General features: G+C 45.5%; 1 protein-coding gene across 2 annotated transcripts in view; it reads right to left on the reverse strand.

Annotated features, from left to right (window-relative positions):
- The window catches only part of LOC119407095 (galactosylceramide sulfotransferase), a 96,212-nt gene extending 81,847 nt beyond the window's left edge, over nt 1–14,365 (reverse strand). Inside the window, exon 1 of one of the 2 annotated variants that reach the window (XM_037673931.2) lies at nt 13,813–14,365. The gene's annotated coding sequence lies outside the window, so the exon portion shown is untranslated. Of the gene's footprint in view, nt 1–13,808 lie in introns of both variants that reach the window. The other variant, XM_037673932.2, reaches the window with a different exon arrangement.
- Between the last annotated feature and the right edge of the window lie 1,690 nt (nt 14,366–16,055).

The raw sequence follows: 16,055 nt of genomic DNA on the forward strand, positions 1-16,055 counted from the left end.
TCGTTGCCCGTAGCAGCATGAACTGTAGCGCTGCTACGAACGCGGATTAAAGGGACACTAAAGAGCAAAACGATTTTTCTCGTGTTAGTAAAGATCCCATGCACCGTGGGAATCGATGTAATGCGAAGCAGCCAGCAAGAGCTGCATACATCGCCTTGTTTGTCTTTGAGCCAAATGAAATCATTCAGGACATGCCATCTAGTTCACCATATATCGCATGTTTGCCATGCACGCGTGCATGCACAATGTGGTATATACCATGCCAATGAAACGTATATTCTGGTGTATACACAGCATGACCGGTCATTTATGTTCATCACGCACTCGTGTCATGCCATACCAATTTTGCTATATATCCAGTTAACATAACGGCCGGAAGCGCACCATAACAGTGTCATGTAAATCATACCGTACATGACATGCATAACATAATTGGCATGTTAGGACCTATCATTTATGTTCGTCATACAGTCACATCGCACAATACCAATTGGTGTATATCAACCTAGCGAAACGGCCGCGAGTGCGTCATGAGCGTGGCATGTAAATCATGACGTGCATGACACGCGTGTCATGATTTTCATGTTACCACGTGTCAGTTATGTTCGTCATGTCGAAATGTCTTGTCATACAAGTTTTCGTATATATCCATTCATTTAAAGGGCCGCGAGCGCCCTGAGACCATGTCATGTAAATCATGCCGCACATGACATGCGTGTCATGATTTGCACGTTAGGACCTGTCATTATGTTCGCCATGAACTCTTGTCACGTCATACCAGTTTTGGTATATATGAAATTAACGGAATGGCCGCAAGAGCCCCAAGGCCGTGGAATGTAAATCATGCTGTTCATGACATGCGTGTCATGATTTTCCTGTTATGACCTGTCATTTATGTTCGTAATACGGTCTTGTTATTCCATACCAATTTTGGTATACATCCGATTAACGAAACGGCCAGGAGAGCACAAAGTCGTAGGCGGCTAGATAGATAGATAGATAGATAGATAGATAGATAGATAGATAGATAGATAGATAGATAGATAGATAGATAGATAGATAGATAGATAGATAGATAGATAGATAGATAGATAGATAGATAGATAGATAGATAGATAGATAGATAGATAGATAGATAGATAGATAGATAGATAGATAGATAGATAGATAGATAGATAGATAGATAGATAGATAGATAGATAGATAGATAGATAGATAGATAGATACGCTCAAACTCGCAGAAGTTCGCTAAGAAATGCTTCGCATTTAAAACACCACGCTTGCTGCGAGAAGACGCTTAGTAAGCGAGAAATCGCGTAAAACGAAAATGTGGGTGGCGACACCACCTTGAAGTTTCCGCACCATTCGCCGTGACGTCACATATTTTAATGGCGCCCACTAGGGCCTGCGTAGTTCCTAAACGGTAAAAATGAAGTACACTGCCCTCCTGAGGGGGCCATAGAGTTCTTTTTTTTTATTGGCGCCAGTATGCCCTACGGCATAAGTTAAATAAAAAGAAAGAGTTAACATACCAAGTTTGAGCTAATTTTGTTGAGCCAATGGCGCCAAAATACGATAAGTACACTTTGAAATCCGTGACGTTACGCATGGAGATTATGGCGCGAAATTTAAAAATGAAACTTTGAACTTCATTTTCTCCTTTATTAATGCACCTATGATGGTGAAATTAACGACATTATAGTTATGAAAGTACAATTTCTCAATCTAAACCAATTCATTGTTTCTCTTTATTGTCCCTTTAAGGCATGGAATTCCCGGCATGGAGGAATGAAGCAGTTAGGAGGGGGCATTGAGAAAGAAAGAAAGAAAGAAAGAAAGAAAGAAAGAAAGAAAGAAAGAAAGAAAGAAAGAAAGAAAGAAAGAAAGAAAGAAAGAAAGAAAGAAAGAAAGAAAGAAAGAAAGATGTGGTACGTCAGGCACGCAGACACCAAGCACTTTTTGCCCCCATTTTCCCGGTAGGGCTCCTGACTTTTTTTTTTTTTTAGGTTCTGACGCGAATACAGTCTTCGCTCAGGAAAACTGTGATGGAAGCGATCGTGTGCATCTGTGAAACTGCGTACTAAAACACGCACGCCCAGACCTATAATAAGCCACGCGAGCGAGCATTGGGTCGCGACGAATTCCTCGCCAGTGACGGCTTGGCCGCACGAACAGCTGTCAGTCGGCGACGAGCGAGCATCTGCGTTCAACGTCGTGCACGTGCCCTCTTCTTCGGGAGCAGGGAAGTAATTACGCTTTCGGGACTATAAACGCAAACACGAAGCGACGTTATCGAAATGACGCCGGTTCGGTGTACCGGATATCGCCTTCTGAGAGACCATGAATAGGGAAATATAAACTATACGAGGTACGCAGTGACGTCATAGATCCTGCCATTTTGTTGTGCAGCACGCGCAGTGAAGAGCTATACCTACGCCTTATCTATTTATCTCAAGAAGTGCAAGCTGTAAATCATATGGCGTGCGTTGACGTCATGTCCAAGAGCACGAACTAAATACCAAATTTGGAATCAAAGTGCACGCGCACTATCTAATAACTCTATATTGAAAACGTTGTGTTAAATATGCACTACTTTCCCCCCTTTCAAAAACGAAACCAGTTTTCATTGTACAATGTATGGATCCATGTTTGCATAATTAACAGAGGGTCCCATTACATTTTTATTACCTTGGTAACCTCGCCTGCATATCTGTGATCTTGTAATACTTCTTTGAAAAGCAATAACACTGAATTGAATTAAATTGAACTGTCATTGTACACAAATGTATTTCATTTTACTGTGCCATCGTGAACGGGGATTGAAGGGTTAGTCATGATCATAGGTCGGCAAAAAATGTGGAACTCACTCAGACTCACCCATGAAATATATTTTGCCCTTAGAGCTCACTCGGACTCAGACTTACCAAAATTTTCCTCAACCGGACTCACTCGGAGTGAGGCTCACTGGCATTTTTCTCAGCCAGACTCACTTGGATTCAAACTCTCCAAAAAAATACTCATCCGGACTCAGACTCACGGCTCTATCTGAGTCTGAGTGAGTCGACTCAGACTTGTTAAACACAATAATAATGAGAACTAACAGACAATAATGCCAAGGAAAGTATAGGGGATGTCATTTGTAGTAATTAGGATATAAATGTGAAGAAAGTAAAGTGGACGAAAAGACAACTTTCCGCCGGTAGGGACCGAACCTGCGACCTTCGAATAACGCGTCCGATGCTCTACCACTTAGCTACGGCGGCGGTCATCCTCCCGTCCACTTTATGGGTATAGCTCATAAAAAGATCACGTGGTACGGGGCGCCAAAAAAGGCAGAAAAAGAGTGTTCCACACTCGCCGCCATGGCTGCGCTCGGCGCTGACTAACGCTCCCAGGTTTAAAATGCACATATATACCCATAAAGTGGACGGGAGGATGACCGCCGCCGCAGCTCAGTGGTAGAGCATCGGACGCGTTATTCGAAGGTCGCAGGTTCGGTCCCTACCGGCGGAAAGTTGTCTTTTCGTCCACTTTACTTTCTTCACATTTATATCCTAATTACTACAAATGACATCCCCTATACTTTCCTTGGCATTATTGTCTGTTAGTTCTCATTATTATTGTGTTTAACAAAGTAAAACGAGCCCTTAAAAGTCATCTTCTTTCCTTTTTCGAACTTGGTGTCAATGCTCTTTTACACCAATATCTCGCATAAATGGTGCTCTACTTGGCGCCTTTTGATCTCGTATCTTCAAATATGAGTTGTAAGGGGTAGCAATACAAATGACATTTTTATTGAAAGTGGTGACTCACAAGAGATATTTTTATCAAGAACTTCCTGTGAATGATATTGAGGGGGGAGTTCAATCTGCCCCCCCCCCTTTCTCCGTAACTCACGCCCTCATTAACAAATCTTGAGCTGGCGTACGAACGCTAGTGCTTTGAATTATGTGTGAGTCGACGGGACTATAAACGTGAGCCGACATAAGGCTGACAGTAATGCTGAAGTTGTGTAGATAGAATGATATGTCGGCAAAAAAGTGTGGAGCTCACTCAGACTCACTCAAGAAGTATATTTTGCGCTTAGGGCTCATTCAAACTCAGACTCACCAAAATTTTCCTCAACCGGACTCACTCGGACTCAAGCCCACCAAAATATTACTCACCCTGACTCACTCAGGCTCACGGCTCGATCTGAGCCTGAGTGAGTCTGAGTGAGTCGACTCATGAGTGAGTTTGCCGACCTATATGGTCATGATGGCCTAATAGAGCTTGTTTTCCCTCGTCCTGTGGCGATAAGATTCAACCTCCCCTCCCCCGCCCCCTCCCGGCGCCGCCGGGATTTAGCGAAAGATGCCAGGATGTTCCTACATTGTACGAGGGGGGAGGGGGGGGGAGCAAAGCGATGATATTGGAAGGCGGCCGCCCGTGCAACACATGACAACTAAGACGCAACGTCGATTGGCTGATAATCTTTATTCGGCTGCGCTCTGCTTGCACTGCACCAACAAAGTCTCGTGTGTTCATGCCTGCAGCCACGCAATGACGAGGTGATCACGTGTCCTGCCAATAGTCGTTTCGTTTTTCTTGTTTTTTTTCTTTTCTTGCAATTTTATTGCGCGATGCTCCTTCCTGATTTTTCCTTCTTCATATGCGAGAGATACAGTACTTGAAAAACAGACAAAAAGATGGCGCACACGGGAGGGGAGTATATTAGTATAGTATACTTGCTGAGCTAGCTAGCACAGGTCCTTGCTGTCTTCCGGCCATAAATATTACGGCCACTTAGGGCAAAATCGGCAGATGAAAGGTAGGGCCCCAGGTGAGTGCTGGGAATACGTGCTCTTGATACAGGTAAACCACGTTCGTGGCGCGAAAAAAAAAAACAAAAAATAAAAAGAGATTGCTCAACGGGCAACCGGATATGGGGAATACCGCGTTCTTCTCTCTTGTCGGTATATTGTACCGCTTTCCTCGCACGTCAAGCCGTATATCAAGCTCAAGGCGCGTTAACTGCAGGCCGTGCATTATAATCAACTAATTATTTGCTAATTAATTATAATTATCGTGAATATATTGATTTGCATACACATCCATAATCATATTTTAACCACACCTCTGCTCCTAACATGTATACATAGAAAACTTAGGTACTAGAGCGGAGCGATAACTAGCCACACAGACTAACGGTCCAAATAGTCTTGTAACCATTTTTTATTCATTGTTTGAATAAGCATTGATTGATTGATTGATTGATTGATTGATTGATTGATTGATTGATTGATTGATTGATTGATTGATTGATTGATTGATTGATAACTACAGAGGAACCTCATTATAACAAACACTGATATAGCGAATTGTCGGTTATAACGAACTATCTACGAACTTTGGTTGCTGAAACTTCATTTCAGTGGCCTAGTGTTTTTACAAGGAAACTAAAAACGCGAGAACCGCCGTGATATCGGCTGTGACGGAAGAGATATTTGCTTCGCGTGACGCTCAAAATTCGAAAGGTAGCACAAAAAGCAAAATAAATATTGAAAGACAAATCAGAACACCATATTTTTTTCATTCCTTTGAGAAAGTTGCGGAAATTTCGGTCATACAGCGCCGAAAAAAAAAGCGAATTTGACTGGTTTTGCCACCATATTAACCGAAGTTTGAAATGCTAAAAGGAGACAGCTAAACATTACACCTCGTTTACAGTATGGGTTTGAAGCCAAGAATAATGCCTACGTTCTTGTATATAAAGTTTTAGCGCGAGCCAGATAGCCGATTTCCTATAGAGCCGAATGTTATCTCCACCGCTATACTGAATGTCGAATATAACGAACTAGCTTGTGGTCCCGACGTTACTTCGGTATGACGAGGTCTGGCTGTACTCTTGAAAGCGCGATTTTTCTCGTTCAGGTGGGTCTTTTAACGAGGCGGACGCATAGGTTGTACGATATATTGCAGTCTCGAGGTAGATATATGACAGAACATTTTCACGAATGAACATTTCAGTTGACTAGAATAAACTTTGGTGGTGGCCGTGGGAAAGCTTTACTGAATGTGGGAAATGACAGAAAGGAAGGTCTCCAGAGCTCCACCGGCACGGGCTGCTCGCTGGGCTTGACCTATAGAAGTTGATATCGTGAAATTTAGCAACTGTGAAATGACGCTTGCTTAGAGTAAATTCTAAAATTAGCACCAGTATTGAAACCCGCATCTTCAACATATGTGCTGGAAGAATATCGGCGTTCATTTAAACAATTTCAAAAAAAAATAGCAGCTCTAAACGTTTTCCAACTCAGTTTGACATAATGAGAGCAACGCCAACGCATAGTTTAGCACGTTTTATGATATAGTACTTATGTTTAAATAAATCCTATAGTAACGTAGCTTCTGGTAGGGATAGACTTCAGCACGTTTTGATTATAACTTCGCACTTTCAACGTGTACTCATTAATTGAAGTCTACTGCTGCATAATTGAATCAGCTAAGTGGTAATTTAAATCTGGGATAAAATTAGTGAGTCATTGCAATTATATATCGCACTCGAATGAAACGAAGTGCGCGATGCTTCACAGGCCATATTGAAGAAAAAAAAAAAGTCTGTTCGAACTAATAGACACGCAGGCGGTCTATATAGACTGTTTCGCGGGTGGGTTTCGCTGTCGGCGTATTGTTGCAGACTTGGCGTTAACACCAAACGAACAGTGCTACAGTAGACGCATACGCATGAAAACGGTTGCGTTCGTACATTCGACGTTTCGTGACCCTATTAATTCACGTCGCGATATCCAAAAATAAGCAAACGTTCGTTAAACAGCCCAAGGTGGCGGCGCCCATGCGTCCTACGTAAAATCGTCTATATATATATATATATATATATATATATATATATATATATATATATATATATATATATATATTATATATATATATATATATATATATATATATATACTGGACTCAGTGAAATGAACATATCACCCGGCAACACATACGTTAATACGTGAACGACTCGTTGAAAAACAGTGCCATCGGATATCAGGTGATGTTGGTTTTCAGTGTAAATGCACGAAACAAACGTGACTGCTTCGAAGATATCGCTATGCGTAATCGTAATGGGCACGGAACGGCAGGTAGCGAGATTCCGTGCCTGTACCATATGTGTGAAGCGCTGAATATTATTTTGCAAGCGCGTCTATACGTCGAGTGCGCAGCTGTGAACACAGCGCACTAGCTGGAGCCTGTTAAAAGTATCCAAGTGTCGACTTCCTCTCGTACGAGTTCTGGTAAACAAGAGTTAAGCTAGAGCCGGCGTGCTAACCAATACTGCTCTTGTCGGGCGCGCACGTGTTCTGTGACTCACGAATGTGTCTTTCAAGCAACATCCCGTGAAAAAAAAAAAAAGACGATCCAGCAAAGTTGTGCATATTTCTTTGTTTTAAGCATGAAAAGTTTGAGCTCCCGTTGCCGGCGACTTTCAAGTGACCTTGAGCCAAAAGCCAGAGCCGTCATCCGGGCACTCAAACGAGAACATCCGGGCATCGTTGCGGGAACCGTGCAATAACATACGGGTAACCACTTCAAAGAGTTTCGCGACGCGGGTTTTAGCGCCACGCTGCGTTCGGCGCATCTGCTTTGCCGGTAGCCATTGCTTACATCTACTTTTGACTACGGTATAGGCAGCCATTTTTTCCTTTACTGTTTATGGGGTTTTATGCGTGGCAAAACCACTATCTAATCACGAGTCCCGCCGTGTAGCGAGGCACTTTGGATTAATTTCGACCCCTTGGATTTCTTAAACGTTCTCCTAAATTTAAGTACACGGATGTTCTCGCATTTCGTCCCCGCCGAAACGAGGCCGCCGCGGCCGGGAATCGAAACTGCGTCCTCGAGCTTAACAGGGCGACACGTTACCTGCTAAGGTACCATGTCCGGTCTTCGTTTTAATTTAATTAAAGGCGCTATATGTGAATTTGACCGGAGTTTTAGAAGCAGTTCTTGAATCAGCATTAAAAGGATATCATCTTACAAGCTGGAACTTATAAGACTTATGACAAGCATGCTCTGAGTTGGTGCACAATGCTCTGAATAAACCAATCGAATGTGTTCCCGACTCAGTCGACCCCGAGTACACGTGGATTTCGAACAGCCGGGTGTAGCGCACTGCACTGCGAGAGTGCTCTATAACGTGCTCGTAAGTGGCCAGTAGAATGCGCCATTAGATTGTGCAACGCGACAAATGCGCCTTAAAATATTGACGAGGAAGGAAATATTGCGAGAAAAAAAAAAAAAAAAACAGCAGCGCCTTTGCCCTCTCGGGAAAATGGGGGCAAGTGAAGCATGGCGCGTGCGTGCATGACCTTTCTTTCTTTCTTTCTTTCTTTCTTTCTTTCTTTCTTTCTTTCTTTCTTTCTTTCTTTCTTTCTATCTATCTATCTATCTATCTATCTATCTATCTATCTATCTATCTATCTATCTATCTATCTATCTATCTATCTATCTATCTATCTATCTATCTATCTTTCTTTCTTCTTTCTTTCTTTCTCTCTCTCTCTCTCTCTCTCTCTCTCTCTCCTCTCTCTCTCTTTCTTTTTTTCTTTTTCGCGTACGACGCCGCCACCGAAATGTGCGAGTTATTAAAGCTTCGCTTGAAAGAAAGATTTCGTTATTACGTGCAAGTGAAGTGCATGGCATCGCTTCTGCACGCGTAGTCGTGCTAGGGAAAGATTAAAAGAAGACAGACAGTCGCGCGGATACAGATTCTCATGAAACATTCACTTGGTCACCCAATTCTTTGCGCCGTTTGGTGATCGATCGGCGTGCTCACAGATCGATTGGTTCCCTTCTGTCGATGCCGAGAGTGCCCATTTGCAGCGGCCGTAAACATCAGTGTCTGCCCGCGTGAATCGAAATCTCGTATGTGTTTGCTAGTCACTCGGCTGTAGTGCACGTTGCAAGCGCTGCCGCTCCTGAAGCGGCCGAACAGATTCGCGTGACAAAAAGGTGAAGCGGACCGTAGGCGGAGAGTTTTCATTATCCCGGAGGGGGCCCGTGTGTGTGTGTTTGTGTGGTGTAAAGAGAAAGGTAGAAAGTCCGACTTCCAAATTAAAGAAGTTAATATAACTTTGATCTCTTAGGTGCCGGCACCGCAGTATCATAATGAAGATCTCTAGTGGGAGACTGCAGATTTATTTTTCAGTTTGCACAAAGACGTCGATCTACCTCTTAACGCTTGGCTCAAAGCAAAAAAAAAAAAAAAAAATGCCGCATCGACTGCTACTCGACGACTGCTTCGTATGAAATCGAATCTCACAACGCGTGAGATCGGCCGAGTTTTTTTATTGTCATGCATTGCTTACTTTGTTTTTTTTTTGCTTTGAGCCAAGCGTTAAGAGGTAGATCGACGTCTTTGTGCAAACTGAAAAATAAATATGGAGTCTCCCACTAGAGATCTTCATTATGATAACGCGGTGCCGGCACCTAAGAGACAGGAGATTGGGCTAATGCTGGCACAGAAAGTTTTAATTATGCCAGTGAATTCAATTTAAGATGGCGAAAAATAATTCTCATATCGTAGCAAATACCATTTGCTACCACTACACCTTGTGCGAAGCTGCGGTTACGAATTTTTCCGCCAGAGGTTGTTTTCTGGACGAGTAATTGAGTTGCTCCTCGGTGACCGAACTGATAGCAAAACCCTGTACTGATAAATAAAAAAACGCGTGCCATCTTTTCTTGGCACCTTTATAGGCAGGCATGTCGAAAGGTATACCCATTTGATACAACCAAGAAATTACACTTTTTTATTGACGAGCAAGGATCTGTGCGAAAGCATTCACTAAATGACTGTGTCGGAGATGCTGTGTATTCTCCGAAGCACTTTTGTTTTCTGAAAACCAGTCGCTACAATGTTCAAGATTTCTTTTAACTTGCTATAGCTAACACAACATATTCTGCACCTACAAATCCGATTGAGGGCGATTTTCCACTGAATGTTTGGCCCTGATGCAAACTTTAAAAGCCTAAAAGGAAAAAGAAGCGGTCATAGAGTGTCCCCTGTGAAATAGCTGCCGGACAGGACGGCCAACAGTCCGTTGTCAATGGACGGAGATCCAAGCTACGCTCTTAAAGAATACCCCTCGCCCCATGAAGAAGACAGCCGTCATGATAACGTCATGTGGTGACGTCATCACTGGATTTTTTTTTTTGCAGCACTCATGTTGACGCCGCCGACGGTGAATTTTCGCATTTGGTGAGGCGTCTAAGGCCTTCTCCTTTAAAAAAAATGGTGTCGCCTTTCAATCCGTGAGCACTGCACTTTAGGTTATCATCTGCTCTCACCTGGGCCAAGGAATCTAGCTGCAGGTGACAACCATGCAAGGCGTCTTAGCACCCGACTCCTGTGTCGACGGCAGGCATACATAAAGCGTTGTGGCCATAGGCGTGCGCAGGGTTCCCCATCATAGGGGGGGGGGGGGGGCGAAGGTTCATCGCAGCGCTTCCCCCCTCATCCAACTAAGTCAATGTATGGGGCAGATTTTGCGCCCCCCCCCCCTCTTAGGTGACTGGAAAGGCCAATGTACGTGGGCAGATTTTGCGCCCCCCCTCTTAGGTGATTAGGGGGGGGGGGGGCCGCCTGCCCTGCCCCCCCCCCCCCCCTGTGCGCACGCCTATGGTTGTGCCTGTGCTGTGGTACTCGTGGCTTTTAGGCACAAGAGCCGCAGGGGGGGGGGGGTGATATTTAAGCTTTACCTTTCTCATGTCTATGCATCTATCGACTGACAACGAGTGTATTAATTATTACTATGCCTGCTTACCACAGCCCAGAGTGGATTATGGCGGCGCCAAGCGAGCCTTCTGTGAAAAGGTGTATAGCTACACTACCGTAAACTGAGTCATCGCGTGGCCCAGAGTTTCGTTCAAGTTGGCCCTTTAAATCAGAATTAACGCTAACTGTTCATACACTGGCGTAACCAGTGGGGGTGATGGGGGCCCTCCCCTGATTTTTTTTTTCAGTTTTGCATGTGTATATACACTGTATATACAGTAGAACCCATTTATAAGCGACATACCACGGGGAGCAATTCTTGTCTTTTATATGAGGTGTCTTTTGGTGCCGCATTTGCATTTTCTTATCAACATCTATTTCGATGTAGGCACACGATGTCTCTTACACCCAATTGTCTGTCACACAGTGTCTCTTATAAACGGGTCAGGCTGTACACACGCACAAACATACACAAAACATGATTGAACCCCCTTCACCCCCCCCCCCCCCAAAAAAAAAAAAAAATCTGGCTACGCTACTGGTTTCGTATGGTCTGAAAAGTGATGGTACAATCTGTTGCTTTTGCATGCGTCAACGCAGCGCAGAAGACTAGCGCTAAGCACGACTGATACGATAATGGATGGAGCGCTGACAAAGCCGTAACATGACGACAGAGTGACGTTATCAGTAAAAAAAGAAGTTAGAACGCGGATAACATACGAAGAAGAAGAAGAGATAGACTGTTCTGTGCGCGCACTTGAGTTTCCCGGACGGAAGGTACGACGGCTTTTACGCGAAACCGCGGCGGATGGAGATTCCACGAAGAGCCGTAATTCCGGAGCCGCTTCTGGCATCCTGCCGTGAAGGGATAAACCGACACGCATCCGTTAAACGCGGAATCAAAACGTCGTGTCGGGCGTTGACTGATAACGCCGTATTGGCTTGCACTATAGATGTATCAAATGTAGCGTAATGGTTTACTTCAGCAGGAAATCCGTGAATTCAGCAGTTTCTGTTCGTTTCGACGCGATATTTCGCTGCCCAGCAACGGCGCATGCGCAGTGCGGTGGTAAATTTAAAAGCGTTACGTGGAATGCGTAACGTAGACAGTGAAATTTGCTCACGGAGACACAAGAGAGCTTTAGAAATGGGTACTTGGGCCCTGAGTTTTTTTTTTTTTTTTTAGTATGCGAACATTATTTTCGAAAAAACAGGGGCCAATGCATTTACCCGTAGCGCAGCTACAGTTTGACGACTGGCGGAAGCATGGGGTTGAGGAGCGTTCAAAACCCTTCAGAAAGTTTTTGAAACCCCCACCCTTCCGGAAAAAATTTCTGGTTACGCCATTGAGTTTGCCGCATGCGCACTGGTGACAACCCAATATTTTCTTGTAAATATGATTGCGTACGCAAAGCTGTTCCCAATTATCAAGCTTTCTGTTAGCAGAGCGCTTTTATGAAGCAACTGCGGATACACTGCTTCAGCAGGAAATTCACGTGTTCAACTGTTCCTTACGCCATGTGGCAGCGCACATCGGGTGAAACGAGGAACACGAAAACAAAAGGACAACACAAGCGGTAATGCCGTAATGATGAACCCACAACTACATTTTAAAAGCAACTGTCTCTGTTCATGTTCTCTAATCCTACTGCTGACTTGCAGCACATCCTCAGTTGGCAACTTTTTGTTCGCTAAAACACTAGCAGGTTTCTTTCTTTCTTCTTTCAAGCGTCTCTTTATATCTTTTGGTGAGCCGAGAAATTTGTTACACGCGTGACAAGTGAAAATTTTCCACTGGCAAAGTAAACGAATTGGTCATGAGTAACGTCGCCATTGGCGTAGCCATGAAGGGAGGGCGGGGGGGGGGGGGTTCAAACCTCCGCGGTATCTTTAAATTTTGCATGCGTGTAAATACATTGCATGTGTGTAAATACACATAAAAACACACGCACTAACATGCATAAGGGGTGGCTGACAGCGCCCCCCCTCCAAACAACGACCAAAAAAGACAAAAAAAAAACAAATTAACAAAAGCTGGCCGCGCCCCTGGCCGTAATGCAATTGTCCTGACCATCACTTCCTTATCAGAAGGCGACTGCACCTTTTCCTTGAGCTCTTAACAAGCTGCGCAAATGACCGTACGTGTTTATCCTGCGAATGAAGTTGTAAACGATAAAGCAGTCTTAGCCACCGATAAGACAGCGTCAGACGCTTTAGATGTCAGGGAACAGAGGTATTTCAATAGTCATTTAGATCTCTAGAAGAAAAAAAAAGAAAAGAAATATAAGCAAGACAGTGAGGAGCACCGGCGCACCCGTTAAACGCTAGCTCACCCATAAATGTAAGTACTGCTTCGTTGAAAGGGAACAATTGGGCAGGATTAAGTGAAGACTACAGACACGCAGCCGTGTCTGTCGTCTTGTCCAAAGCCACCGCTGTGTTGCAGTGGTTACACTGCTCGGCTGCTGACACAAAGGACACGGGTTCGATCCCGGCCGTTGTGAAGGTCGCATTTCGATGGAGGCGAAAATGCTTGCGGCCCGTGTACTTTTATTTAGGTGCACGTTAAAGAACCGCAGGTGGTCGAAATTTCCGACGCTCTCGAGGCGTCCCCCATAATCATATCGTGGTTTTGGGACGTAAAACCCCGACAATTATTATTGTGATGCACCAACCAGCCGAGTCAACACACTGTTGCTTTGTTGAACGGTTAGGCGTTGCCAATGGTTCGTCTCCCCCCCTCCCCCGAAATTTTCATGTTTTCCAAATTTTCATATTATATATATGCATTCTCGCGATATAAACTCCCGTCTACAGCGCTGCTTGCATGCCATATCAAATATGCCACGCCCCCTTTTCCCAAATAAACAGCGCAGACATCAATGAAGGTCAAAACGTGCCCCTCCTATCCTAACGGCCGCTACTCAAGAAAGAAAAAAAGAACGGTGCTTTTATTCGCTTGTCTGACCGAGTAGCAAGTAAGATACACCCGATAGATCGGTACAGTCTGAGAGAAATCGACCGAAAAGCGCGCACGTACTCACAGCATCGAGATGAGACGACGATCTAGCGAGTAGATTTGGGCTTCCGCTTGGCTGACGGCTCGTGAACGCGATCCATCACCACCAATCACTCGGCTGCCGCTCCCAATTGGCGACCACTTGACGGCTGCTTCTGCTGTGGAAGGCTTGGCCGACGTTACTACACGGTGCCGGCAGAGACGAGCAGCAAACCGCGAGCGCCCCTCGTCGCCAACTTTCGGAGAACCGTCACACTTTTTTTCAAGCAAAAAAAGAAAAATGGTGGCCACCGCTTCTGTGACACTAGGGTGACGAGCTGAAACACCACGATCAAGCAGCACAAGACGTACACACACAAATACAGCCACGCTCGCTGGCTCGTTACCACGCTTCTCCAGAGACGATACGATGCACGCGGCCTTACAGTTCGACGGAGAGACACGGATTTTTCTTCGCCATCGGGTCGATCACGCGTAATCGAAGCTGAGCAAAGAGTTCCCTACGAGTCGAGTTTTCGATCAAACACAGCAACACGTGCTACGCGCGCAGCACACACACCGCCGTGCTGCAGCGGGACGGAGGCATCATCGCGTCGCGTTGTGAGCGGTGTTGGAAAAACGAGTGTTTGTGCATCGCGCGCGACGGCCGATCCAAGCGATGCACCCTCCCCCACAGCCCTTCCGCAGCTCTCTCTCTCTCTCTATCTCACTCTCTCATCCTGCTCCGCCGGTTTGGCTTGGGCTTGGCTCGGCTATTCAGGGAGTAAAGAGAGGTAGAAGGGAGAGAGACGAGATCAAAAAAAGTGAAGTCGCGTCGGCCATCCGCCCGTTCTCTCTCACATACACACTCTCTCTCTCTCCTTCTCTTCTCCACTTTCCTTCTCTCTGGCATTCTACCCTTCTCTCCACTATTGGACAAAAGTTAGGCAACTTGTCGAACCGCTCGCGCAACTTTAACATGCCGCCATTCTAGTCGTACCTCACATTTCGTGCGTGCATGCGCGCGCGTGTGTGTGTTTCTCTGTATGTTTCTCTCACTCTCACTCTCTCCCGGTGTTTTCCTTTCCTCCTTGCCTACTATCTCACACGGGGATCACGTGTCGGGCGATGGTTCTGGGGTTCGCGTGGCAAGTTTGTATCACATCCTACTTTCCCACCGCCGGAGGGGTGTTGATGGTTTTCGCTCGGCTCAGTGGGCGGACCGTGGCTACAGGCGATGGAAAACGGCGTCACGCGAAGCTTAGAGACCCCCCCCCCCCACCCCTACCCCCATTTGGTCTATGTATCGTTTCGCATGTCGGCTGTTGCGCATAGCAACTCAGAAGCAAGAAAAGGTAGCAAGAACAACAACTGGAGAACATAAGAAAGCAAAGCGAGTACACAAGCACGCGAAGGCGTGGGGGCTCTTATTGCTTGGGAGCCCCTTATTACCCTCTATTACCTCTTGGCGACTTGGCCGTGACCGTCCTCTCGGAGGGATCAGTGGGGTGCTTAATCTTGGACGCTATCTACAGGGCAATGTTCTGTGAATGCTTTCATAGAAAACTTGACTGGGTAAGTGAAAGATCCGCTTCCTACAGGCGGATATAACTTTTTAAGGCAACAAACCTCATTATTCTGTCAGATGGTACCGATCAAGACGACTTCTCCATTCCCAATGCTACCACCATGATGGAAATCCGCAGTAACCCTTCACTCCACCAAAAGGCATTGTAATGTGTAAATACGCCGGGTGTAACAACAGAGTCTTTTAGCAAGTTACGCAAATGCGGTATGCAAATACGGTAAGGCAGTACGGTAGCGTTCCTCCTTTCCCGCTGGTTCTGCTTTGGCCGCTCAACGACCGGGGAAGGAGGAGCGGTACCGTACTGCCTTACCGTATTTGCGTGCCGTGTATTTCCGTTACTTGCTAAAACACTGTAATACTGGATGTCGGTTTGGCTTTCCTCCGAAGCCGACACACACACACACACACACACACACACACACACACACACACACACACACACACACACACACACACACACACACACACACACACACGCGCGCGCGCGCGCGCGCGCGCGCGCCCGCACGCACGCACGCACACACACATACATGTTAGGGAAAGACTGTGGGGTTAACCAGAGGAAATCTCCGGCTGGCCACCCTGTACTTGGGAAGGGGAAAGGGGGTGGGAAAGAATGGAAGAGGAGAATACTCTATGGCGACACTACAAAGAGAGTGTCTTTGAACGAAACTTCTTGGCTAAGCTCGATCATTTCGTAA

This window comes from Rhipicephalus sanguineus, chromosome 10, assembly GCF_013339695.2.
Source record: "Rhipicephalus sanguineus isolate Rsan-2018 chromosome 10, BIME_Rsan_1.4, whole genome shotgun sequence".
Classification (NCBI taxonomy): domain Eukaryota; kingdom Metazoa; phylum Arthropoda; class Arachnida; order Ixodida; family Ixodidae; genus Rhipicephalus; species Rhipicephalus sanguineus.